The 23,322-nt window shown below is 43.4% G+C and overlaps 1 long non-coding RNA gene across 2 annotated transcripts in view; it reads left to right on the top strand.

Moving 5' to 3' along the window:
* The window catches only part of LOC144599396 (uncharacterized), a 292,001-nt gene that overhangs the window by 248,482 nt on the left and 20,197 nt on the right, over positions 1-23,322 (top strand). Inside the window, exons 4-5 of one of the 2 annotated variants that reach the window (XR_013547994.1) lie at positions 14,439-14,549; positions 21,695-21,801. This is a non-coding gene — a long non-coding RNA (uncharacterized LOC144599396). The remainder of the gene's footprint in view (positions 1-14,438; positions 14,550-21,694; positions 21,802-23,322) is intronic. The other variant, XR_013547993.1, reaches the window with a different exon arrangement.

Here is a 23,322-nt window from a genome sequence, read left to right as displayed (position 1 = left end):
TTTTAAGTTATTCATATTTTAAAGTTTAAATCTATCTCCTAGGGAGGGAGAGGGGAGGGAGGGAGGGTAAGGGGGGTTGAGGGGGATGGAGTGGGGGAGGGGAAGGTGGAGGGAAGGGGAGGAGGGAGGGAGGGAGGGGGGAGGGGCATGGGGGAGGGGGGATGCAGGAGAAGGGAGGGGGGAGCGGGAGGGGGATGGGGGGAGGGGGTAGGGGAGGGGGAGGGGGAGGGGGAGGGTGCTGCACCATTGCAGGAGGTTTGGGCCTAGCGGGTCCACTTGGTCTAGTAGTTATTTAATATTCAGTATTTAAGAATATTAGTTTTACTTTGTATTATGGTGGTGCGTTTGTTTGTATTGTTTTGTGTTGTACATATTATTTTTGAAAATAATTGACAAAATTAATTTTAACAAAACAAAAACATGCTCTGTGGTAGTTCAAGATATGGTTTAATGGTCTAAATCGTTTTCTCAAGCTCAATTGGATATGGCCAATGAATGCTGGCTTTGAGTAATGACACCGAAGAATTAATAAGGGAAAATAGATGAGGGAAGAAATGGTATAACTGGTCACTCTGAGCAAGTGTCAGCTGCTGAGAGAAACATTGTGAGAAAAATATATGGGACTTATATTCAAGATTGAGCTAGATAGAGCTCTTAAGGATAGCAGAGTCAGGGGGTATGGGGAGAAGGCAGGAACGGGGTACTGATTGAGAATGATCAGCCATGATCACATTGAATGGCGGTGCTGGCTCGAAGGGCCGAATGGCCTCCTCCTGCACATATTGTCTATAACGAGAAGCGAACCAAAATTATGATAAACCTTTATGAAACACTGGTTGTGTGATAATTGGAGGGAATATTGTATCAAGTTTGGGGGTCAGGCAAAAAAAACATTAAAATTGTCCCTAGTGGATGTAGGATAGTGTTAATGTGCGGGGATCGCTGGTCGGTGAGCCAAAGGGCCTGTTTCCGCGCTGTATCTCTGAACTAAACTAAACTAAACTAACTCAGGAAAGATGTAAAGGCAACACAGTAGAACTTCTACTTCACAGCCTCTGGGTTCAAACCTGACCTCCAGTCCTGTTGACATGGAGTTTGCACATTCTCCCTGCGATCCCATGCGTTTTCTCCAGTTTTCTTCGCCATTGCAAATAAATTGTCCTTGCGTAGAAGATGGGGGAGATGATGAACATGTGAGGAGGAGAGGCATAGGTATCGAGGGCTATTGATCAGACAAAGAAATCACCAGACCAGGTATAAAGAGCTAAGTGCTGGTAAATGGGATTAGTCTTGATGGGTACCTGATAGTAAGCATGGGCATATATCTTTCGTTGAGATCTACTAAAAAATATCAGCAGCTGTGTGCCCTTCCCCAGACTGCCCTCCCCCCCCCCCCCCCTCGCCACACTCCACTTTAAATATGTTTAGTTTAGTGTTGTGAGGCAAATGAGAATTCCAATTTACTTAAACTTTATTTAAGCTTTAAGCAACTCATTTCTGTAATGCATATCTTCAAAGCGTCTGGAAATTATCGCTGATTCCACAGGCCTCGCCCGCCCGAGAGTCCCGCACATGCGCACACTTCATTTAGTTTAGAGAGACAGTGTGGAAACAGGCCCTTCGGCCCACCGAGTCCGCACCGACTAGCGATCCCCGCACATTAACGCTACCCTACATACACTGGGGACAACTTTACATTTATACCAAGCCAATTAACCTACAAACCTGTACGTCTTTAGAGTGTGGGAGGAAACCGAGGATCTCGGAGAAAACCCACGCAGGTCACGGGGAGAACGTACAAACTCCGTACAGACAGCACCTGTGGTCAGGATCGCACCCGGGTTCCTGCTGCTGTTAGGCAGCAACTCTACCGCTGCACCACCTGAACTGAACTTTATTGTATTAACTTCCCAAAACCTTTTCGCCCACAGTCTGAAGAAGGGCCTCGACCCAAAACGTCGGCCATTCCTTCTCTCTAGAGATGCTGCCTGTCCCGCTGAGTTACTCCAGCATTCTGTGTCCATCTTCACCTATATTAAATGAGTTCACAAAATAATTGCAAATGCAGGCCGCTTGGAATCCCCTGCCACAGCTTACAGTGTTAATATTCAAGTTAGTATGATCACGCAAAAAGCAGCTCTTTGAATGGAGAATTTCCTGACATTAGGCATTAAAATGTATCTTTCAGCATTCTGAAGTTTTCTCCTCTTTCTCATTTCCTTTACCCTTCCTCACTTGCCTTCCTCTATGGAGCTCATAAAGCTCATGAATTGCTAATTGGTATCAAGATGGAATTCAGTAACCATGGAACATTTATGTCCTGTCATAACATGATGCATCTGCAAGGTATGTTTAGTTTAGTTTAGTTTAGTTTAGTTTAGTTTAGTTTCGTTTCGTTTCTTTTCGTTTCGTTTCGTTTCGTTTATTGTCACGTGTACCAAGGTACTGTGAAAAGCTTTTGTTGCGTGCTAACCAGTCAGCAGAAAGACAATACATGATTACAATCGACCATTTACGGTTGTTCAGATACATGATTGGGTTACATAGAAACATAGAAACATAGAAAATAGGTGCAGGAGGAGGCCATTTGGCCCTTCGAGCCAGCACCGCCATTCGTTGTGATCATGGCTAATCATCTTGCATAACAAAAGATATTCTTCACTGAGAATACATTTCAATATTTGAACATAATCGCTATTTTCGAGATGACTATTTTAATGTTGAATGACCTTTATCTAACATGAATTAGTGGGACATTATAAAAGCAATTTTGACACATATTTGAACAATTGACCGTGCTTTTGCTAACTTTCTTTTTTGCGCTCTTTTCTTCAGAGATAACATTCTGATCAAGGTTATCAATGCCCCTGAGTTTATCCCATTGTCGTTGCATCCCACTGATTACATTCACTTGCTTTACATCATATGTGTGGCATGCCCAGGGATTAAAGAAAGAATGGCTTCAGCTTATTATTATTTATATTTTATATCTCGACCTAAACCAAACACAGTGAAACTCTAATAATCTAGCACCCTTGGGACATTTGGTGAAGCTGAACTGCAGATTTGCCATTGGTCTACTATTGTTACATGTGCCATGATTCAGTGAAAAACTTTGTTTTTTGGATTACTGAATATTACTAATATATTATTAATATACTAACAAATTCAGGAGAGTGCACAAATATTTGACCATGGGCGGCAGGGTGGCGCGGTGGTAGAGTTGCTGCCTTACAGCGTTTATAGCAGCGGAGACCCAGGCTGGATCCTAATTAATGCTGCTGTCTATATGGAGTTTGTACGTTCTTCCCGTGACCTGCGTGGGTTTTCTCTGAGATCTTCGGCTTCCTCTCGCACTCCAAAGACGCACTCCCAATCTCATTGTACCCCTGTACAATGACAATAAAGATATATTGTATTGTATTGTACAGGTTTGTAGGTTAATTGTCTTGGTATAAATTGTCCCTAGTGTGTGTAGGATAGCGTTAATGTGCGGGGATTGCTGGTCGGCGCGGACTCGGTGGGCCGAAGGGTCTGTTTCCGCGTTGTATCTCTAAGCTAAACCAAACTAAAGTTCCTGATCATCTTGTAGATTAACTCCAGATCAGCAGGATGTTTATTGGAGGTGAGTTGCAGTCTTGCAATGAGGAATGGTGGAGAGATGTGATGTCCTTGTGTGATTGGGGTTGGGCCTATGGTGGACCCATTGGTTAGGATCATGACTCGGCTACTAACAGACATGGTCTTTGGTCAGAGCATGGTGAATCTGTGGAATTCTTTGCCACAGAAGTCTGTGGAGGCCAAGTCAGTGGATATTCTTAAGGCAGAGGTCGATTTTGATTAGTACAGGTGTCAGAGGTTATAGGGAGATAGCAGGAGAATGGGGCTAGGAGGGAGAGATAGATCAGCCGTGATTGAATGGTGGAGTAGACTTGATGGGCCGAATGGCCTAATTCTACTCCTATCACTTATGACCTCTGACATGGAATGGCAACAATTTTCTGATGTCAGCAAATCTTCGTGGAATTTTCCATCATCCCTCCTAGCTGATTGATAGATTTAGATTTAGAGATACAGCGTGGAAACAGGCCCTTCGGCCCACCGAGTCCGCGCCGCCCAGCGATCCCCGCAATCCGTGCACATTAACACTATCTTACACACACTAGGGACAATTTTTACATTTACCCAGTCAATTAACCTACATACCTGCACGTCTTTGGAGTGTGGGAGGAAACCGAAGATCTCGGAGAAAACCCATGCAGGTCACGGGGAGAACGTACAAACTCCGTACAGACAGCACCCGCAGTCAGGATCGAACCCGAGTCTCCGGCGCTGCATTCGCTGTAAGGCAGCAACTCTACCGCTGCGCCACCGTGGCGCCCTATTTTCCTCTTGGATTAATCGTAGTGGACATCATGTTAAGTGTACTTCTCATGGGCAGAATCTGCATTGCGATTGTGGAGTAAACTGATTTTAAATCCTACGAGAAAATGAAAGTAATAACCTCCAAGACCAAAATAAGCTTTCTTTCTCCTGCACCTGCTTCGACGATATTTAAGATTCTAAAGCCGTTTTATTGGTTTTGACTCTGGATTCCTAAAGTTGTAAACGTACAATTTATAAGAAAAATCCACCTTGTGTGCTAATTATTGTGAAGTCAGGTGCTTCCATTTTGGATTGTAGAGGCGGTTTGTGCAATTACTGGACTGAAGCCAAATCCGGGCACTGGCAGAAGCAGAAGTAATAAGCAAATTATAAGTTCACCAAAGGCTTCAAATTTCAGATCATTATTTAGCTTCCTGGAGAACAGCTAATCCCCCACGTGTCCTCTCTGTACACCTGTAGATATATTTGTGGACACTGCAAAAGACCTTGCTACGCCGTTTCTATTTGAAGATTGAACGTATATTGAATTGACATATATAGAAGGTGCACAGAACACAAGTTTGTAAAATGTCATTTGCTGAAGTGTACAGAGAACCATTCATGTTTTATCTTTGAGGAATCTTACTAACATTAAGCACGGAACTCTTCATAAATGTCGGACATCCTGAGCCAAATCTATCTGTTAACTGCAGCACATGAGCTTTGTGATACAGCACTTACTCCACTTGTTGAATTCATAAATATCTTGTATCGGAAAGAACTGCAGATTCTGGTTGAAATCGAAGGTCGATACAAAATGCCGGAGTAACTCAGCGGGACAGGCAGCATCTCTGCAGAGAGAAGGAATGGGTGACGTTTCGGGTCCAGATCCTTCTTCAGTCTGAAGTCTGAAGAAGGGTCTCGACCCGAAATGCCACCCATTCCTTCTCTCCAGAGATGTTGCCTGTCCCGTTAAGTTACTCCTGCATTTTGTGTCTAATAAATATCTTGGTTTGTTTAATGTTAGCACAGAAATTGCTCTTTCTTCAGATGCGATGGTTAGTTGTACACCTGAGGTCTTTTTGTTGGACTCTTGGGACGGACTTGCAGAGGTGTCTTTGTTGCTGATGTAATAGACCTCTTTAAAAAAGTGCATCATCCTTTTTTTTATCATTTAAAAAAATATCTATGTTCATACAATGTAACTAATAAAAGCACTGAGAGCAGAGGCACTGAGAGCTGCACTGTGATTGCTGGTCCAATACCCTGGGGCACAGTCTTTTGGTAGAGGAACAGCTCAGCTCATGGGCAAGATGAGGCAGCACAGGACCACACATTGTAGGTGGTTGGCAGCATTCAGACATACAGCGCAGAAACACGCCCTTCGGCCCACCGGGTCCGCGCCGCCCAGCGATCCCCGCACACTAACACTATCCTACACCCACTAGGGACAATTTTTACATTTGCCCAGCCAATTAACCTACAAACCTGTACGTCTTTGGAGTGTGGGAGGAAACCGAAGATCTCGGAGAAAACCCACGCAGGTCACGGGGAGAACGCACAAACTCCGTACAGACGGCGCCCGTAGTCAGGATCGAACCTGAGTCTCCGGCGCTGCATTCGCTGTAAGGCAGCAACTCTACCGCTGCGCCACCATTGCCACAGTGGCTTTTCCAGCTGCTGGATCTCTGCCCCCAGGTCCATCGACTGTCAAAGTTTTCACTGTTATGGGTGTTCGTGCAAAATAACTTGGGACCTGTTAATATTAAGATTAAAATAGCATTTAAAAAAATCCCTCTAAATTATTGGCAAAGGTTGTTGAATGACTAAACACATGCACATGCTACGAAACAATTAACCAATTATACTGAATCAAATAAAAGCTTTTACTTCCCCTCTAACAGCTGATTTGCTATTGATTTCAGTGACTTTGCTCTGCTTGATTGCCAATACCAAGCAGGTTCCCGACTCTGCCATATTCTCCTTTCACAAATAACCCTCTTACAGGCATATCCGCTGGCAGGTTGGCAGAAGATTTACCCCATTTTTTCCTTAGAGTCATAGAATGATACAGTATGGAAACAGGCCCTTCGGCCCAACTTGTCCACACCGGCCAACATGTTCCAGCTACACTAGTCCCACCTGCCAGCGTTTGGTCCATATCCCTTCAAACCTGTCCTATCCATGTACCTGTCTAACTACTTCGTAAACATTGGGATAGTCCCAGCCTCAACTACCTCCTCTGGCAGCTCGTTCCATACACCCACCACCCTTTGTGTGAAAAATTTGCCCCTCAGATTCCTATTAAATCTTTTTCCCTTCACCGTAAACCTATGTCCTCTGGTCCTCGATTCACCGACTCTGGGCAAGAAACTGTGCATCTACCGGATCAATTACTCTCATGATCTTATACACCTCGATAAAATCGCCCCTCATCCTCTTGTGTTCCAAGAAATAGAGCCCCAGCCTGCTCAACCTTGTAGCTAAGACTCTCTAGATCTGGCAACATCCTTGTAAATCTTCTCTGTATCCTTTCCAGCTTGACAACATATTTCCTATAACATGAATGAATGAATGAATCAATCAATGAATCAATGAATGAATGAATAGGTTTATTGGCCAAGTATGCATCTACAAGGAATGTGCCTTGGTGCTCCGCTCACAAATGACAACACAAACATACAGTTGACAATTAAGAATAAAGCATAACCACATCAAAACAATAAGGATACAACATTACGGTCTAAACATGTGGGTGAAAATAAACCAGAGCAAAAAAGAGACTACAGACTTTGGTTATTGAGTAGAACTATCACTCGTGGAAAAAAGCTGTTTTTATGTCTGGCTGTGGCTGCTTTGACAGACGGAAGTGCTTCGAAGAGTTTGTGGCCAGGGTGAGAGGGGTCAGAGATGATCTTGCCGGCTCCGGCTCGCTTCCTGGCCCTTACAGTGTACAGTTCGTCAATGGGGAGAAGGTTCCGTCAGGAAGTTGATGATCCACAGACAGAGGGGTTCGGGCACAGACATGGTGCCCAGAACTGAACACAATACTCTAAATGCGGCCTCACCAACGTCTTATACAACTGCAACATGACCTCCCAACTTCTGTACTTTATACCAATGTGTCAAATGCCTTTTTGACCACCTGATCTACCTGCGACTCCACCTTCAGGGAACTATGCACCTGCACTCCTAGATCCCTCTGCTCCACAACACTATCCAGACCCCAACCATTTATTTGTGATTTTTTTGTTAGTTCCTCCTCCCTCCCCCTTTGGGTTGTTTCAGAAATACCCAAGGCAGCGCACATTAAAAAATGTCAGCAGGTCAGGCAACATTCTGTGGAGAGAGAATTATTTAACATTTCAGAGGGTATGAGTTCTGGGGGTTTGGTCATCCCAGAGTGCTCTGGAAGATGTATTGGGTGTAATTAGGTGCCAGGGGTTATGGGGAGAAGGCAGGAAAATGGGGTTAGGAGGGAGAGATAGATCAGCCACGATTGAAAGGCGGAGTAGACTTGATGGGCCAAATGGCCTAATTCAGCTCCTATAACTTATGACCTTATGACCTTATTTGGAGTAGCGATTTATTGGCATTTAAACTACATGGAAGTCAAGAGGAATAACTGGAGAATGGACTTTGAGGCATTAAGGCCAGGGTGGGATCAGCCATAATCCTACTGAAGTTTGGAACAGCCTACTGCTCCTGTTTATATTATTTAATATGTTCCCTCCTTTATGTCAAATTATAATGTCTGCCCCTGTGTATTTTGGGTGTACAATGAGACTGAATGGGGTGGAATTGTTGATAGAGAAGCATTTTATAAATGAATAAATCTGACCGCTGCTTAGTTGCGTGGTCACCTGGCAAGGATTGGGAATTGTTCTCCTGACCAACTTTGGGTTGGAGTCAATGTTAAGTCAACTACTCGGAAGGGTCTATTTTGGATTCTTTGAGTTCCCACAAAATGATGCTTACGATCCCGTGTGTGCTGAGCCTCAAAGTGGGACAACAAAAAGCTGCTGCTGATATGAATGCCAACTGGCTGCCCCTCTGTCATTTCTGAAGAACATTGTCGTACGATGCCCACTGATCTCCCAGAGCACAGAACAGTGGATGTGTGTGAAGTCTCAGGCTTCCTCCCTTGCGGTTTTCTGCAAATGCTCTCCAAGTGAATTCATTCCAACCATGGCCACAGATGAGATTTTGGATCCCAAGCCCTCCGGAGAAACAATGAAAGCATTCATGAAGGAGTTTTTATTGTCACACCAGAGCTCATGCAAATTAATTCTCCACTGCCGGAACACTTTTTGAAGATCCAATAAACCAGTTTTGCAATTTACTTGGAAAGCTAAGTTGCCAAAATAAAAACCGGAAAATGTCGCAAATACTCAGCTTGTCAGGCAGCATCTGTGGGAGAGGGGAAATTGATCCATTGTTCTATCAATTAAAACATTTGCATCAATCTATTAAATTGATCTACGTGCTACTGATTGAATGTGTTCCATCTCCGGCATGTCAAAGAGGTCCCATCTGTTCAAAAAAAATTAACTGAAGAAGGATCTCGACCCGAAACGTCACCCATTCCTTCTCTCCAGAGATGCTGCCCGACCCCCTGAGTTACTCCAGCATTCTGTGTCTAACTGATTAATCAAACAGCTAGCATGAGGTGCACAACCAAGAAAGAATCTTCATTGAGACCACAGCAAAGAACAGCACCTCATATTTCGCATGGGCAGCTTACAACCCGGGGATATGACTATAGATTTATCTAACTTCAAGTAACCCTTGCATCCCCTCTCTCCCCGTCTCTCCCCACCCTCGACATTGTACTAGTACCACTGTCGTCCTGGTGAGTTTAATTGTCGAGCCCACAGCTAACTATGGGCTGCTTCCTTTAGCATAGTTACTGTTTTGGATATCTTTCATTTATTTGTTCTATATCTCTCTATATTTCTATATTTCTATATTTCTCTATATTTATCATATAAATTTATCATATAAATTTCTCTATATATATCACCGTCTATATTTCTCGTTTCCCTTTCCCCTGACTCTCAGACTGAAGAAGGGTCTCGACCCAAAATGTCACCTATTCCCTCTCTCCAGAGATGCTGCCAGACCCATTGAGTTACTCCAGCTTTATGTGTCTATTGAGACAATGTGCTCACCTAAAGCCTCTCCTAAAGTCTGGATTCCAAATTCGTATCTCTCCACAATATCCATCATTTAGGATTGGGACAATAGACAATAGGTGCAGGAGGAGGCCTTTGGGCCCTTCGAGCCAGCACTGCCATTCATTGTGATCATGGCTGATCATCCAGAGAAACGTATATTTTGAGCTATGGATGTTTCTGCCCAGCAGCATGGGTTTTTTGGCATTCTTCCAGGATAAGGGCCAAGGGTGGTGATGCAGATGGAGGATGGTTCAAGCCCCACATTTCTTTCTGCGTCGGAAAATTTGACAGAAAGAGCACTGGAAGCTTTCAAAATAAAATTACCATCTGTTTGGTGTAACTCAGCAGGTTGGGCCTCATCTCTGGAGAACATGGATAGGCGACATTTTGGGTTGCGATCCTTCTTCCGTCTGATTGCAGTGTGGGGGGGGAGTTGGAAGAGAGGTGGGGGCGGCAAAGTTTGGCAAGTGATAGTTGGATACAGGTGTGGGCTGGACCGAGTCCGCCATCTTCTGCAGCCACTTGCATTCCTATGAATTGGAATAGCTGTACCAGGCCACAATGCAGCAATGCCACAAGATAATTTCTACAGTGCATTAGTAGAGGTTTATTAGTTATGAGTGCCTTGATGAATCTCTATAAACTTTTAAGAAAGTAAAATGTAATAAAATATACATCAAGAAAGTCACTTCCAAACTTCCATAGTTGCTTTCCTTTTCAATTTTGGTGCAATTTCCAATGCTATTTCCAGTGTCTTTTCCCAGTGAATTACATATTAATGGAACATCTATGTCTTTTTCGATAATGAAAGTACACATTCAAGATTTAGATGACAAATAGCCCATATCGCATGTATAATATTCTCACCTTACAATGCTGTAATTTCCAGAGTGTATTGATCTCCCAGTCCTTATGCTAAATATTTTCACCAGCACCAGCTTTGAGCATTGAACACATTTCTACTTTAACTGTGGTCTAAAACATAAGTAGAGCATATGGTACATCATAATGAAAATGAGCACTCAGTGGTCAAGTCATTTTTAGTGGAACATATTTGTTGCTATGTTCATAGTTCATTTTTGTCATCTTTTTTTTGATTGTATGGTGACAAAAATCATTGCTCAGCTACAGTATTGATTTGAATTCACCTGAATCTGTGGATTGTCACTTCATCCTCCCAATACTTCCCAGTGTGACGTTTAGATAGCTTCTTTCTTTTCCTCCTGCATGGTTGCAATTTGACGGAAATCCATCAGTTGTAGGAAGGAACTGCAGATGCAGGTTGACAAAAAGATGCGACAGATGTGAATTCCACCAGACCTGAGTGAGTGGTGGATGACCCTGCTTTGGCTTTCATGAACATACAGGTTGCACGCCTAAGACACAACCAGAACGCAGCAACTAACCTAATTTCATTGTTATGACTGATTGTAATTTTGTGGATTTCTATTTTTGTAGGACTCTGCTCAATTTAAAGGCAGGGTTTGCTAATTGTTCATTAGATGTCTACAACTAACTTAAATTTCTAAGAAAAACAAATGCATTAAAGGAAGCTGGAAAGTGATCAAATTCTGTTCATGATTTAGACTGATTAGTTTTATTTCCAGATTTAGGGCTGAAAGTATTTGGTTTTAGATTTTAGATTTAGAGATACAGCGCAGAAACAGGCCCTTCGGCCCACCGGGTCCGCACCGCCCAGCGATCCCCGCACACTAACACTATCCTACACCCACTAGGGACAATTTTTACATTTGCCCAGCCAATTAACCTACAAACCTGTACGTCTTTGGAATGTGGGAGGAAACCGAAGATCTCGGAGAAAACCCACGCAGGTCACGGGGAGAACGTACAAACTCTGTGCAGACGGCGCCCGCAGTCAGGATCGAACCTAAGTCTCCGGCGCTGCATTCGCTGTAAGGCAAAAACTCTACCGTTGCGCCACCGTGCTGGTTGATACAATGGTAACACTCTTGGATCAAGATCCAAAGACCTGGGGCAGGTTCACATTTGCCAGCTTGTTGCATAGTTCTGGCCCAATTGTAAATTATCACAAAAAGCTGGACTAACTCAGCGGGACAGGCAGCATCACTGGAGAGAAGGAATGGATGACGTCTTGGGTCGAGACCCTTCTTCAGAAATCCATCAGGACTGTTTTGAAAAAGGAAACATCTTGCATTATTACAGATCACTTGTACATGTGACAAATACACTTCTTAGCATTTTGTCTGAAAAATGCCGGTCCAAATAGCAATCTTCACAAACCACCAACCATCGTCGAACAGACTGTTAGGTGATGCCTGAGCCTTGCACAAGCCACCTGCTGATTATCTTTCTCTCTCTCTCTCTCACACAGAGAAGGAGGAAAAGAAATCTTCAGCAGACGAGTTGCTCGTGATTATTTTTCATGGGTTTGTTCCTGTGCTTATCTAAAGAAAGATAATAAGACAGAATACCTTTCTATCAAGAGTCAAGAATGCTTAATTGTCATATGCATTGGGACTGGAACAATGACATTCTTATTTGCTGCAATTTTAGGGACACATTAAATGAAACGACACAACAAATAAATAGATGGTAAATTATCAGTTGTACTAAGTAAACCACATCATCATTTATGATCGCAATATCGAGAGTAGTTCGGTGCTGAGGGAGGCTTGTGGTTAGGGCTGTGCAGGATGGTTCGGGAGATTGGTGGTTGATGGAATGAAGCTGGAGGTCATGGTTCCCAATCTCCTGCATCTACTTCCTGATGGTAGCAGCGAGAATGAGAGCATGACCTTTGGTGTGGTGTGGCCTCTGATGTTCTCCGGTGCCTTCTTGAGGTAGTGTCTCCCGTAGATCTCTTTGATGGTGGAGAGATCATTGCTCATCATGGGCGGGCAAATGCCCATCACTATCTGCAGCATTTGAATTAGCAAGCCAGGCGGTGATGCAACCTGTAGAAGATTGCTAGACTTTGCAAAATGCACCATTCCAAATCCTTGCCAAGCTCTGTGGAAGTCACGGTGCTGGGAGCTTTTGTAATTGCATCAATGTGCTGGGCCCAGGACAGAACATCAGAGAGGAGCAAGCCCAGGAACCTAAAGCAGCTGATTCTCTGCACCGCCACCCTGCCAAAGAAAACAGGTTCATGCACCCTCAGCATTCCCTCCCTGTATTCAACAATCAGCTCCTTAGTCCTGCTAATTTAGTTTACTTTAGTTTAGAGACACAGCCCGGAAACAGGCCCTTCGGCCCACCGAGTCCGCACTGACCAGTGATCCCTGCACACCAACACTATTCTACACACACTGGGGACAATTTTACATTTATACCAAGCCAATTAACCTACAAACCTGTACGTCTTTGGAGTGTGGGAGGAAACTGAAGATCTTGGAGAAAACCCACGCAGGTCACGGGGAGAACGTACAAACTCCGTAAAGACAAACACCCGTAGGCAGGATGGGACCCGGGTCTCTGGCGCTGTAAGGCAGCAACTCTACCGCTGTGCCACCGTGCGAGCAAGATTGTTATCGTGGCACTATTCTACCAGATTAATGTTCACCCTACTTACTCTGGCTTAATAAATTAACAGGAGGGGTCTCGACCTGAAACGTCACCCATTCCTTCTCTCCTGAGATGCTGCCTGACCTGCTGAGTTACTCCAGCATTTTGTGAATAAATACTCCTTTGGTTCATCATTTTAAAGTGGAGAGTTTGTAGATATTCTCAACTTTATGTTAGAACATCACAACAAACAGAATATATATATATTTTTAAACTATTTGCGAAATGTGCGATTAATGATATTTAATTATTGATTGCCAGTCGCAGAAACACTAGTTAACGTTTGTGAATCTATAATGATCTATAATTATATTTGCAAAAAAACAGTTTATAATTCACAATTTACAATTTTAAAAGTTAATCCCTATGATTGAAAACATACAAATCTTTCTGCAGTGCAACATCTAATGATATATTGTTATTCGGAGTGAATGTGTGAAACATCGAGACCTAGTTATCCATGCAAGGGGCCATGGCTGCTTGTGGATTAAGTACCAGCTGTGCCCGAACTGTATCATTTGTACAGGGTGTGAAATTAACCTGCACCAGCAGGGATCTAAAAACTGTTGGCGGCACCTTCTAAGCAGTGAGAGCCTGTTGCTGAAATAGACATTATCACATCTGACTGGTATCATTTACCATATGGTCACTCATTCATGAACTACACATTAATGAGAATTTGGTTCACAGGTAATTTTCTAATGATTGTCTTGGGATAAACAAATTTATCATACTAGCTCTGCTAATGTATTCTACCAGGTTCACAGGGGAAAAGATTAATCATCTAAAAAGCAAGCTGGTAGCTTTCATTATGTCAGAGTATCCTAATATGCGGGGAGCCCAGCCAATTGTTTCCATAGCAGCACACACATTTTCTCTCTTTGTGGGATAAATGGCAGCTCCCAAACAGATTGGCTAAAATTAGATTATCCTGCTGGACCAGCCAGAGGGAGTTAATTTCATCAGAGGAAAAATGGTAGGGAATCCTACGGAGAGGCAACAAAGGAATTTTCATTACAGGCCAAAACATACAAGTTCATTTTTGGACGGAGTAATTTACAACAGATGTGAATACCAACAGACCTGAGTGAGTGGTGGATGACCCTGCTGTGGCTTTCATGAACATACAGGTTGCACGCCTAAGACACAACCAGAACGCAGCAACTAATCTAATTTCATTGTTATGACTGATTGTAATTTTGTGGATTTCTATTTTTGTTAGACTCAGCTCAACTTGAAGGCAGAGTTTGCTAATTGTTCATTAGATGTATACAACTAATTTAAATTTCTAAAAAAAACCCAAATGCATTAAAGGAAGCTAGAAAGTGATCAAATTCTGTTTATTTTCAGATTTAGGGCTGAAAGTATTCGGTTGATACAATGGTAACACTCTTGGATCAAGATGCAAAGACCTGGGGCAGGTTCACATTTGCCAGCTTGTTGCATAGTTCTGGCCCAATGGTAAATGATAATGCGAACGGGGTACTGATTGAGAATGATCACCCATGATCACATTGAATGGCGGTGCTGGCTCGAAGGGCCAAATGGCCTCCTCCTGCACCTATTGTCTATTGTCTATTGTCTATTGTCTATTGATCGGCCATGTAGGACATCATGATAGACAGAAAAACCTGGAGTAACTCAGCGGGACAGGCAGCATCTCCGGAGAGAAGGAATAGGTGACGTATTGGGTCGAGACCGTTCTTCAGACTGAGGGAGGTCTGAAGAAGGGACTCGATCTGAAATGTCACCCATTCCTTCTCTCCAGAGATGCTGCCTGTCCCGCTGAATTACTCTATCATTTTTGTGTATCTTCAGCGGAAACCAGCATCTGCAGTTCCTTCCTACATGTGGCATTATGATGTCCTTTTGAGGAGGTGCACAACATACCTCATCCACAAAATGGCTGAAAGATATCTCTGACAGTTGACTAAGCCACACAATTGGCCCAACCAGCTGTCAAACTAGTTAAAGGTCCTTCATGTTTCTAAATGTCTCCAATATTTGGAGGAAAAAAAAGTGTTTTTAAACTGTTTAAAAAATCATGGTAAATTAAGGAACTTTACAACAAGGGACGGCATGGTAGCGCAGCGGTAGAGTTGCTGCTTTACAGCGAATGCAGCGCCGGAGACTCAGGTTCGATCCTGACTACGGGTGCTGCACTGTAAGGAGTTTGTACGTTCTCCCCGTGACCTGCGTGGGTTTTCTCCGAGATCTTCGGTTTCCTCCCACACTCCAAAGACGTACAGGTATGTAGGTTAATTGGCTGGGTAAATGTAAAAATTGTCCCTAGTGGGTGTAGGATAGTGTTAATGTACGGGGATCGCTGGGCGGCACGGACTTGGAGGGCCGAAAAGGCCTGTTTCCGGCTGTATATATATGATATGATATGATAATAAACGTTTTAAAATTAAAATGCGTGAAAAATACACCTAAAGTAGTTAAGTGGAGCCAATTAATTCTTCTTCTTATCGTGTCCACACATGCTAGATATTGTGTTTCAGCCAAAAATGAACACAACTCTCAGCAATATCATTGTTCTCCGCGAGGTTCTCAGCTTTGCGTTCATGCTCCAATAGAGAACATCTCAATAGGTGCTCCATAGTTTGTGGTTCAGGGCCACATATGCAGATGCCGTCTTCAGTGTCTATATAACCCCACTTCTTGAGAGTCGCTTTACAACGACCAGTACCAGCTTGCAGTCTGTTGAGTTTAATTAATTAAAAGAAATAGAAATTACTGACTATGTTTCTAGATTTTTTTCATAGATATTCCTCACCATTGAAAAGAATAAACTCACTGTTCATGCACTAGTTTTTGACACAACTTCAGGACACAAATCCGAAACTGGAGGAAAAGCACCTTTTGGCTAGCTTCGTCTGAAGAAGGGTCTCGACCCGAAACGTCGCCCATTCCTTCTGTCCTGAGATGCTGCCTGACCTGCTGAGTTACTCCAGCATTTTGTGAATAAATACCTAACAGTATGGACATTGAATTCTCTCATTTTAGGTAACCTCCCACAACCCCTCCCCCCCCCCTCTCTCCCCTATGATCCATCTGGACTCACACAGATTTCTCCCCACCCCCCACTCCTTTCCACCTATATTCCTTCCTCTGGCTTCACAATTTGCAACTCTTTAATCCTTTTGTCTCACACCTTCTGTCTTTTCATCACTGGCCACTGTCCAACATTCAGTCTATCAAACCACTCCCTCACTTGCATCTACCTATTACTTGCTTTTTCCTCCCCTTCCTCTCTTCCGGCTTTCTTACCCCCACCGACAAGCTAATCTGACTTGCCCCAAAATGTCACCTATTCATGATCTCCAGAGATGCTGCCTGACCCACTGAGGTGCTCCAGCACTTTATGTCTTTTTTTTATAAACCAATATCTGCAGTTCCTTGTTTCCATAGCTTCTCTAATGTAAGAAATGGGCAGTTGCTTCAAGTGTTTAGTCTGGCCATGAAATCAATGAGGTGTCCAACATGAGAATGTATGTGGGAATCCAGAATCTGATGGTGTATTTTGTGGTGAACACTGGCTTTTCCCAGCAATTTCCAACCAATGTTAAGTTCAAGTTCAGTTCCAGAATTTTAGTTTGTAATCTAGAATGATAATTTAATGGAATGGGAGTGGGGGGGTGGGATTGCATTAGCAGAGTGGCAACCTTTGGAATTTTAAATTGTTCAGATCATCATGTTCTTACAGAAACGTATAAAATTATAAAAGGACTGGACAAGCTAGATGCAGGAAAAATGTTCCCAATGTTGGGGGAGTCCAGAACCAGGGGCCACAGTCTAAGAATAAAGGGGAGGCCATTTAAAACTGAGGTGAGAAATAACTTTTTCACCCAGAGAGTTGTGAATTTGTGGAATTCTCCGCCCCAGAAGGCAGTGGAGGCCAATTCACTGGATGAATTTAAAAGAGAGTTAGATAGACCTCTAGGGGTTAGTGGAATCAAGGGATATGGGGAGAAGGCAGGCACGGGTTACTGATTGTGGATGATCAGCAACGATCACAATGAGTGGTGGTGCTGGCTCGAAGGGCCAAATGGCCTCCTCCTGCACCTGTTTTCTATCTTTCTATCTATCTTTCCTGTCTGCTGAAATAGGCAGCAACACAAATCCTGCCTTTACTAGGTTAATTCCCAGAATGGCGGGACTATCATATGTTACATAGAAACATAGAAAATAGGTGGAGGAGTAGGCCATTCGGCCCTTCGAGCCTGCACCGCCATTCAATATGATCATGGCTGATCATCCAGCTCAGTAACCCATACCTGCCTTCTCTCCATACCCCCTGATCCCTTTAGCCACAAGGGCCACATCTAACTCCCTCTTAAATATAGCCAATGAACTGGTCTCAATTACCTTCTGTGGCAGAGAATTCCACAGACTCACCACTCTCTGTGTGAAGAAATGTTTTTTCATCTCGGTCCTAAAAGACCTCCCCCTTATCCTTAAGCTGTGACCCCTAGTTCTGGACTTCCCCAACATCGGGAACAATCTTCCCGCATCTAGCCTCTCCAACCCCTTAAGAATTTTATATGTTTCTATAAGATCCCCCCTCAGTCTTCTAAATTCCAGCGAGTATAAGCCTAGTCTATCCAGGCTTTCTTCATATGAAAGTCCTGCCATCCCAGGGATCAACCTGGTGAACCTTCTCTGTACTCCGTCTAAGGCTAGAATGTCTTTCCTCATATTAGGAGACCAAAACTGCACACAATACTCCAGGTGCGGTCTCACCAAGGTCCTGTACAACTGCAGCAGAACCTCCCTGCTCCTATACTCAAATCCTCTTGCTATGAATGCTAACATACCATTCGCTTTCTTCACTGCCTGCTGCACCTGCACGCTTGCTTTCAATGACTGGTGCACCATGACACCCAGGTCACGTTGCATCTCCCCTTTTCCTAATTGGCCACCATTCAGGTAATACTCTGCTTTCCTGTTCTTGCCACCAAAGTGGATAACCTCACATTTATCCACATTATATTGCATCTGCCATGCATTTGCCCACTCGCCTAATCTATCCAAGTCACTCTGCAGCCTCCTAGCATCCTCCTCGCAGCTAACACTGCCACCCAGCTTCGTGTCATCCGCAAACTTAGAGATGTTGCATTCAATTCCCTCGTCCAAATCATTAATATACACTGTAAATAACTGGGGTCCCAGCACTGAGCCTTGCGGTACCCCACTAGTCACTGCCTGCCATTCCGAAAAGGACCCGTTTATTCCTACTCTTTGCTTCCTGTCCGCCAACCAATTCTCTATCCACCTCAACACTGAACCCCCAATACCGTGTGCTTTAAGTTTGTACACCAATCTCCTATGTGGGACCTTGTCGAAGGCCTTCTGAAAGTCCAGATATAACACATCGACTGGTTCTCCCTTATCCACTCTACTGGTTACATCCTCGAAAATTTCTATAAGATTCGTCAGACATGATTTGCCTTTCATAAATCCATGCTGACTTTGTCCGATTATTTCACCACTTTCCAAATGTGATGCTATCACATCTTTAATAACTGACTCTAGCATTTTCCCCACTACCGATGTTAGGCTAACTGGTCTATAATTCCCCGTTTTCTCTCTCCCTCCCTTTTTAAAAAGTGGGGTTACATTAGCTACCCTCCAGTCCTCAGGAACTACTCCAGAATCTAAAGAGTTTTGAAAAATTATCACTAATGCATCCACTATTTCTGGGGCTACTTCCTTAAGCACTCTGGGATGCAGCCTATCTGGCCCTGGGGATTTATCGGCCTTTAATCCATTTAATTTACCTAACACCACTTCCCGACTAACCTGCATTGCCCTCAGTTCCTCCATCTCGTTAGACCCCCGGTCCCCTGCTATTTCCGGCAGATTGTTTATGTCTTCCTTAGTGAAGACAGAACCAAAGTAGTTGTTCAATTGGTCTGCCATCTCCTTGTTCCCTATGATCAATTCACCTGTTTCCGACTGCAAGGGACCTACATTTGTCTTAACTAGCCTTTTTCTCTTCACATATCTATGAAAGTTTTTGCAGTCAGTTTTTATGTTCCCTGCCAGTTTTCTCTCATAATCTATTTTCCCTTTCCTAATTAAGCCCTTTGTCCTCCTCTGCTGGACTCTGAATTCCTCCCAGTCCTCTGGTATGCTACTTTTTCTGGCTAATTTATATGCTTCATCTTTTGTTTTAATACTATCCTTGATTTCCCTTGTTAGCCACGGATGCACTACCTTTCCTGGTTTGTTCTTTCACCAAACTGGGATGAACAATTGTTGAAAGACTGGAGCGACTAAGCTTGTATACACTGGAATTTAGAAGGATGAGAGGAGATCTTATCGAAATGTATAAGATTATTAAGGGGTTGGACACGTTAGAGGTAGGAAACATGTTCCCAATGTTGGGGGAGTCCTGAACAAGGGGCCACAGTTTAAGAATAAGGGGTAGGCCATTTCGAACTGAGATGAGGAAAACCTTTTTCAGTCAGAGAGTTGTGAATCTGTGGAATTCTCTGCCTCAGAAGGCAGTGGAGGCCAATTCTCTGAATGCATTCAAGAGAGAGCTAGATAGAGCTCTTAAGGATAGCGGAGTCAGGGGGTATGGGGAGAAAGCAGGAACGGGGTACTGATTGAGAATGATCAGCCATGATCACATTGAATGGCGGTGCTGGCTCGAAGGGCCGAATGGCCTCCTCCTGCACCTATTGTCTATTGTCTATTGATACCATGTTAAACATGAGATTCTGAACATAATATCATGTTTGCTTTCTTGGATTCTGTCGGCTCTCGGTTGTCTCAGGCATTAATGGAACATTTCAGGATGGCCTATTAATTGTCAGCCCTCCTGCTGGGCACAGTACTGACCATTCACCTTCTAACTATTTCACAAGTACACAGCACATCCTGCCGTTCAATGTGATCAGAGCTGGTTTCCACAGGCATCAGATCCTCTCAATCCGAATAAAGTTATAACTCTTTTCTACCTCTTCGTTAAATATCTCCAATGATCTAGTCTGCAGGGACTATCCCAGCGTTTAAGAAACAGTTATGCAGGCACATGGATCGGACAAGTTTGGAGGGATATGGACCAAATGCTGGCAGGTGGGATTAGTGCAGCATTAGTGACATGTTGGCCGGTGTGGGCAAATTGTGCTGAAGGGCCTGTTTCCACACTGTATCACTCTATGACTCTATGACTCTGAATTTGACCTTTCTGCTTTAATCCTGTACATATCAGTTGACAGGTTGTTTTTGCATCCCACCCCAACGATGGATCATTTTGCTTTCTGCTACCCATAAAGGTACTTTGTGAAATGAGTTTGAATGATTCCTTGTGCGCATGGAAGTGTACCATAAAGTTGCCCATCACTCGGAATTATTTAAAATGAAAGTGACAACGTTATGCCGAAACTATAGGATAAGTGCAATGGTGCTTGCTGTTGTATGGGCATTCTTCTCAATGCTTCCTATGATAGAGTGACTTTCACTTTGCTGCTAAATCGTTGGAAGCTGGCTTGGTGATATTTGATTACAGTACAGGTGGCAGGTGGAGGAAGGGCCTCCAGGCGGGCATGAAACATCACGACAGCAGGTGGTTGAAGACCCTGGAGCACAGGCTCCAACACCGCAATACGGTCAAAGACAGCAGCCACGGACTCCCCAGAACAACGGCCAGAGACCACCTCACCTGTGGAAGGAGCTGCCTGTCAGTCACACAAGGAAATACAACCACAGATGGAAATCCCCCTCTCCAAGCAGGATAACACCAAGCCACACCATCATCTCCCGCAGATGGACGGATGCCACAGACATCTTAAATGAGAAAATGTTCCATTTTTCAGTACTACGCTTAGCTCAATGAGTGCCAAATGCAATTTTACAAATAAGTTGGGGTTTTTTTGTGCCAAGCACTTATGAGAAACTGAAGGTAACAATTATATTGTGGACATTTATTCACAAAATGCTGGAGTAACTCAGCAGGTCAGGCAGCATCTCAGGAGAGAAGGGGAATGAGTGACGTTTCGGGGGTCTCGACCCGAAACGTCACCCATTCCTTCTCTCCTGAGATGCTGCCTGACCTGCTGAGTTACTCCAGCATTTTGTGAATAAATACCTTCGATTTGTACCAGCATCTGCAATTATTTTCTTACATTATAGTGTGGATGGTATTTTATCAAATGGATTGATTAATAGAGATTATGTATGGGTGGCCTTTTCTCCAAAAAGCATTTAGTTGATCTGTTTAGTTTAGTTTATTAGTTTAGAGCTACTGTGCGGAAACAGGCCCTTTGACCCACCGAGTCCACACCGACCAGTACACTAGCACTATCCTACAGAATAGGGTCAATCTACAATGTTACCAAAGGCAATTAACCTACAAACCTGCACGTCTTTGGGATGTGGGTGGAAACCGGAGCACCCGGAGAAAGCCCAGGCAGGTCACGGGGAGAACGTACAAATTACATACAGACAGCACCTGTAGTCAGGATTGAACCCGGGTCTTCGGCGCTGTGAGGCAGCAGCTCTAACGATGTGCCACCGTGCTGCTAAGCTGGTGAATTAAACATTGTCCAGCTGTTTAAAAACTATTAACACTATTCTTCATTTCTTTCAAATAGGGTGGTTTCTCCACAATGGTTGAAAAGGACAGCTGGTGCTCTGAGTGAAATTCCAGAAAGCACTCCACCTTCAATCTAGCACAGTGCTTCGTTATCCCAACTTTACTGTAAGTCTCAGTTCCTATAGGACAAAGGATGTTGACTGATCCATGTAATCACCTCCTCTAATATTGCTCTCGACTGTCTACCATGACTGACAAGAATAGATGAGGTTGAGCCAAAGTCTGGGAGAGCACACAGTATAAAATCCTTCTCCTTGTGTTGGTGAGCTATCCTTTCACGTTTCCTTCGACTCCAGTAAGATGGAATACTAATTGAACAAATAAACGGCTCACCTGCTGTGAACTGTTGGTTAAAAGCAGCTCTTAACCTCCTCGCTAATATTCACTTGAATTGTTTAAATTGATATATTAAAGATGATTACACTCTTAGCACCACTGTTTGCACTTTCTCACTTTCAATTCAATTGTTAAAGCTCTTTGGCAAATTAAGCTGCACCTGTGAATTGGTACACGAAAAACGCTTTGAAGAATGCAAAGTAATTTTTTGATAGACAGTAAAATGTCATTGGCAACAACTTCTGAAACAATAATTAGCAAATGTTTAGGCTTAGAATGTGACTCTCTCTCACTCCCATTATATATCAATGGCACTTTCACATTTTTCCATTTTCCACACAAAATTATATTAATTTCGGAAGACACTAAAAAACAATTGTCACGCGCCATCACATCATTTAGCGCAAGTGCTTAGCGTTTATAATAGTTTGATTATTATCTGGCATTCATTCGCTATTTATTTTTAGTATTTGCATAGGTAAGGTTGCAGCAGTAATTAGCCACATCAGGGTATCAGCCTGTTCAGAGGTACAATATCAGTTATCAAGTCTTTTATAATAATATCATTTATCATGATATTAATTTCCTCCCCTCATTGTCAGCCCTGCAGTTAATTCTAGTACATGAAATTATAGCCGATGAGAGCAGTTTGCTTTATTCTCTTGTTGTCAGGTAGCATACACTGTTCAGTTTCCATGCAGTATTTTCCCTTAATCCTACTTTGATCCCACTTGACAATAGATCGACCCATAAGTACAAAAAAAATCTGCTATTTAAATAATACCATATTCATTGGATATAAACTGCCTCTTAGAATTAAGAGGCGAAGAGGTCGAGGTGCCAGGGGAAAGAATTCCAAAGCACAGGGCTACGTTTCTCAAGGTGTGGTCACCTGGATTATGATAACTACGGTAAGCAGAAGGAAGAGGAAAATAAAGAACACACAGGGTCTGAGGATTGTAACAAGGCATGAGCTTGCAGAAATGAGGCGAGGCAAGATCATAGAAGAAGTAAAAAAGAAAGAATGAACATTTTAAAGTCAAACATACCATTGTTGATTCACGAGGTCATAAGGTCTTAAGGAATAGGAGTAGAATTAGGCCATTCGGCCCATCAGGTCTACTCCGCCATTGAATCATGGCTGATCTATCTCTCCCTCCTAACCCCATTCTCCAGCCTTCTCCCCATAACCTCTGACACCTGTACTAATCAAGAATCTATCTATCTCTGCCTTAAACATATCCAATGACTTGGCCTCCACAGCCTTCTGTGGTAAAGAATTCCACAGAT

Source organism: Rhinoraja longicauda, chromosome 13, assembly GCF_053455715.1.
Source record: "Rhinoraja longicauda isolate Sanriku21f chromosome 13, sRhiLon1.1, whole genome shotgun sequence".
Classification (NCBI taxonomy): domain Eukaryota; kingdom Metazoa; phylum Chordata; class Chondrichthyes; order Rajiformes; family Arhynchobatidae; genus Rhinoraja; species Rhinoraja longicauda.
Note: the sequence above shows the minus strand (reverse complement) of the source record. Positions and strands in the feature narration are given on the sequence as shown.